Raw genomic sequence first — 6,000 nt, 5'->3', positions numbered from 1 at the left:
GAGAAACAACTGCCACAGCGGGAGAAACAACTGCCACAGCTATACCATCAACTACCACAGCTGGAGAAACAACTGCCACAGCTGCCCCAACAACTACCACAGCGGGAGAAACAACTGCCACAGCTGGAGAAACAACTGACACAGCTGGAGAAACAACTGCTACAGCTGAAGAAACAACTGCCACAGCTGCCCCAACAACTGACATAGCTGCCCCAACAACTGCCACAACTGCCCCAACAACTACCACAGCTGGAGAAACAACTGCCACAGCTGCCCCAACAACTGCCACAGCTGCCCCAACAACTGCCACAGCTGAAGAAACAACTGCTACAGCTGGAGAAACAACTGCCACAGCTGGAGAAACAACTGCCACAGCTGGAGAAACAACTGCCACAGCTGGAGAAACAACTGCCACAGCTGCCCCAACAACTGCCACAGCTGCCCCAACAACTATCACAGCTGGAGAAGTAACTACAGCTGGAGAAATAACTACCACAGCTGGAGAAACAACTGCCACAGCTGCCCCAATAACTATCACAGCTGCCCCAACAACTGACACAGCTGGAGAAACAACTGCCACAGCTGCCCCAACAACTATCATAGCTGCCCCAACAACTGCCACAGCTGGAGAAACAACTGCCACAGCTGCCCCAACAACTATCACAGCTGCCCCAACAACTGACACAGCTGGAGAAACAACTGCCACAGCTGCCCCAACAACTATCACAGCTGCCCCAACAACTGACACAGCTGGAGAAACAACTGCCACAGCTGCCCCAACAACTATCATAGCTGCCCCAACAACTGACACAGCTGGAGAAACAACTGCCACAGCTGCCCCAACAACTATCACAGCTGCCCCAACAACTGACACAGCTGGAGAAACAACTGCCACAGCTGCCCCAACAACTATCACAGCTGCCCCAACAACTGACACAGCTGGAGAAACAACTGCCACAGCTGCCCCAACAACTATCACAGCTGCCCCAACAACTGACACAGCTGGAGAAACAACTGCCACAGCTGCCCCAACAACTATCACAGCTGCCCCAACAACTACCACAGCTAGAGAAACAACTGCCACAGCTGGAGAAACAACTGCCACAGCTGCCTCAACAACTACCACAGCTGGAGAAACAACCACCACAGCTGCCCCAACAACTATCACAGCTGCCCCAACAACTGACACAGCTGGAGAAACAACTGCCACAGCTGCCCCAACAACTATCATAGCTGCCCCAACAACTGACACAGCTGGAGAAACAACTGCCACAGCTGCCCCAACAACTATCACAGCTGGAGAAGTAACTACAGCGGGAGAAACAACTGCCACAGCGGGAGAAACAACTGCCACAGCTATACCATCAACTACCACAGCTGGAGAAACAACTGCCACAGCTGCCCCAACAACTACCACAGCGGGAGAAACAACTGCCACAGCTGGAGAAACAACTGACACAGCTGGAGAAACAACTGCTACAGCTGAAGAAACAACTGCCACAGCTGCCCCAACAACTGACATAGCTGCCCCAACAACTGCCACAACTGCCCCAACAACTACCACAGCTGGAGAAACAACTGCCACAGCTGCCCCAACAACTGCCACAGCTGCCCCAACAACTGCCACAGCTGAAGAAACAACTGCTACAGCTGGAGAAACAACTGCCACAGCTGGAGAAACAACTGCCACAGCTGGAGAAACAACTGCCACAGCTGAAGAAACAACTGCCACAGCTGCCCCAACAACTGCCACAGCTGGAGAAGTAACTACAGCTGGAGAAATAACTACCACAGCTGGAGAAACAACTGCCACAGCTGCCCCAACAACTATCACAGCTGGAGAAGTAACTACAGCTGGAGAAATAACTACCACAGCTGGAGAAACAACTGCCACAGCTGCCCCAATAACTATCACAGCTGCCCCAACAACTGACACAGCTGGAGAAACAACTGCCACAGCTGCCCCAACAACTATCATAGCTGCCCCAACAACTGACACAGCTGGAGAAACAACTGCCACAGCTGCCCCAACAACTATCACAGCTGCCCCAACAACTGACACAGCTGGAGAAACAACTGCCACAGCTGCCCCAACAACTATCACAGCTGCCCCAACAACTGACACAGCTGGAGAAACAACTGCCACAGCTGCCCCAACAACTATCACAGCTGCCCCAACAACTGACACAGCTGGAGAAACAACTGCCACAGCTGCCCCAACAACTATCACAGCTGCCCCAACAACTGACACAGCTGGAGAAACAACTGCCACAGCTGCCCCAACAACTATCATAGCTGGAGAAACAACTGCCACAGCTGCCCCAACAACTGCCACAGCTGGAGAAACAACTGCCACAGCTGGAGAAACAACTGCCACAGCTGCCCCAACAACTGCCACAGCTGAAGAAACAACTACCACAGCTAGAGAAACAACTGCCACAGCTGGAGAAACAACTGCCACAGCTGGAGAAACAACTGCCACAGCTGAAGAAACAACTGCCACAACTGCCCCAACAACTACCACAGCTGGAGAAACTGCCACAGCTGGAGAAACAACTGCCACAGCTGGAGAAACAACTGCCACAGCTGGAGAAACAACTGCCACAGCTGCCCCAACAACTGCCACAGCTGAAGAAACAACTGCCACCGCTGGAGAAACAACTGCCACAGCTGGAGAAACAACTGCCACAGCTGGAGAAACAACTGCCACAGCTGCCCCAACAACTGCCACAGCTGCCCCAACAACTGCCACAGCGGGAGAAACAACTGCCACAGCTGGAGAAACAACTGCCACAGCTGCCCCAACAACTGCCACAGCTGCCCCAACAACTGCCACAGCTGCCCCAACAACTGCCACAGCGGGAGAAACAACTGCCACAGCTGGAGAAACAACTGCCACAGCTGCCCCAACAACTGCCACAGCTGCCCCAACAACTGCCACAGCTGCCCCAACAACTGCCACAGCTGCCCCAACAACTGCCACAACTACCATTGATGTAATTGTAGGTAACACGGACGATGCATCCTCGTCATCAATTAAAAACAAAATGAGTTCAATTTCAATTCTAGTGGTATTGATGGTAAATGTGCTTCACTGGACCTGCTGAAATTAATCCTATACAGTCTGTATATAAAGTGACTTTTATTTATTGAAAACTATTTATTTACACATGTGATATGACCTGATGCAACTGCAATGCTGTAAAATTCTATATATGCATCCTTCTTGTTCTAAATACTGTGTGTATGTGTGCGTGCGCCTGAGTGAGTTAGTGAGTGAGTGAGTGTGAGAGAAATGAACATGCAAATGAACTTACGTTATGAGGAAATATTTTGTTAATAAAGAAAGAATATAAGTTTGTTTTGATTTATTATTAATATAATTATTCATTTATTTTTTACATTTCAAATAATTTAGATGTTCTTATTCAATGTTAAAATAAATTGCATGTAGACAAAATAGCTGATCTATAAGCTCACAACTCGTCACTTATACAGTATAAAATAGGACTTAATAGTCTTGCATCTTGGCTCAAATATAGACAGATTTGTCATCATGCATAATACGTGCATACTTGCTTTGCCTGCATGCCTTCATTTGCCTGGCCTGTCTGTTTACCATATCCCCAGGGCCATTATCTTGATGATTGTACTGTCCCATTGTCTAATTATTTGCCTAACTGTCTTGTCTGCTAATGCTTATGTCTTGCCTGCCATTGTATACTGCCTGCTTTACGTGTGCCTTTCTGTGTTAACCATTTGACTTACTCACTTTGTATACTTTGATTGTATTGGTTTTTAATTGCTTGCAAGCTTATGTTCTGGTTTTAATATAATGGCTATTTTAACACCTGGTCCAAGGACAATGATTGTAATTAACCAAGGTGGCTAAAAGACTGGCACATTAGCAATGATGTTCGTTAAACAATATTTTTCAATTATGGTAACTTTTGGGTTCAAGTATACTTTTATCTCCAAGAGTAGCCTACATTTATGAAGTACGGCCCTTAAACATGGAACTCCGAACACTATTTGGGGAAGTGTCCAAGGCTGTCATAGATACTCAATTGTCAGAATTTATTAAAAAAAAAGTAAGACAGATTGATCCAAGGCCAGGTTTCCTTATCCAGAAAAAGATAGCCCGTTTACTTTTCTGATAATATAAATAGCATGATTGCATGAATGTTCAAACATGTACCCGTATATGCAATTGTGCAATGGCAAGAAAAATACAGCTTGTAAGATCGATTTATTGTTGAGAAATTCAAATTTTTATATTTTAGAAACAGAATAAGGGCTATAGTCTGGCATACATGTTTTGCCATACTTTTCTTTTTTCCATACTTATCCAGACCTAGACATTACTCAAACTCTCCATACTTGCATAGGAACCCACAGGGCCGGTTATAGCCTGGCCCACTAAGGTGGGCAGGATGAATATATGGGCCTAATGGGGGGGGGGCATCCCTGCACGCGCCGCATAGCGTAATAATCCCCCAAATGCTCTACATTTCTCTAAAATTGCTGCACACCAAATCAGAAATAATATATGGTACTGATATCTTGTGGTATTTTTTTTATATTGGCTAAAAATAAATATTATTATAGATGGGTATAATTGGTTGAACTAGAAAGACAAGACATTTGCTTTATCAGTATAAATGCTCCTATATATTGTACTCAAAATCACAACATGCACCCTAATGGATTCCAGGGAGTGGATGTACTTTACATTCGCCCATTCCCAATCACACCACAATGGCATGCCAGAACACTGTTACACATTAAATAAGAAAAAGAGGTTGCGCATCAACGATGGGTTTTCTCAGTGGAGTGCTGGACCCAAAATCAATTATACATCAAAAGTAGCTCTGGTCCATAGCCGTAAGGACGCAGAAGTCCAGGTTATGGACCAGAGCTACATCAAAAGTAGGAATTAAAAAAATACCAAGGTAGTAGCAGTACATTTCCACTTTTTTAAATAAAAATCCAAAAAAAGTAAAATGAACGATTATGCATTTCGGCTATGAGCCAAATTCATCAGAGCATGTTACACATCCTTTTCACCATGCAAGTCATCAACCTACAGTATGCACTGGGTGCAGTTCGGGTTGTTTCAGTGTCTTATTCAAGGACACCCGAGGCCAGGTCTAGTCAGGAGAAGCCATGCCATGGTGCAATGGGAAATGGCCTCTACCATTCCATCAGAAATTCGATATAAACGCATGTCATTTCCGCTTGTACAGTATGTAAATTCCTACACTGACGAAGGCCTGCGTGCCGCAACGTGTCTGTTATTATTAAACGAGACTCCTAAGACTACTGAGAGTGCATATTTTATATTCCCCAGCATACTCCTGAACTCTTACACTGTCCTTGAGTCAAGTGAGCCTTTCCCTTGAAGTGAGTTCTCTACCATTCCAAAACATTTGAAAGTTGGATTGAAGGAACCATATAACTGAACAAAATATTAAAGTCAAGGGTACACGAAATTGAAAATATAGGGCTCATAATGAGAAGGGCTCTTCATAGAGGCGTTTGTTGCTCACTCAAATAACTTGCTTCTCCAGTCAACATTTTTGTTTGCAGGATCCTAAGAAAATCCACAAATATCTATAAAACAGTCCGTGCATAATTATTCAATTATTTTATTATTTATTTTAAACTTGAATGTGATAAAAACATGAAACTGATGAAAGGAAACAAAAACCCACCATTTTGTGCTGCGCATTCTTCAGTGTCTGACGCTCTACACTTGGAAAACATCTGAGCCCTTGTTGTTAGGCATAATAACCAGTGATACACCTGTCCCACCTGCAACAGCTGCAGCCATCACCATGCATGGCTTATTGGCTTGCCATCTACAGCCACCTTGTGGCTGTACATGTAATTGTGGATATAAGGATGTTTTTGGAGCAGATACACAATTACCGGTAGGGTGTCTATTTGTGCCACGGTGTAGCTCATTTAATTTAATTTAACTTTATTTCATTTTTGGAT

The sequence above is a fragment of the Protomyctophum bolini genome (assembly GCF_963924005.1).
Source record: "Protomyctophum bolini genome assembly, chromosome: 17".
Taxonomy (NCBI): domain Eukaryota; kingdom Metazoa; phylum Chordata; class Actinopteri; order Myctophiformes; family Myctophidae; genus Protomyctophum; species Protomyctophum bolini.
The sequence above is the reverse complement of the archived record's forward strand: the minus strand, read 5'-3'. Positions refer to the sequence as shown.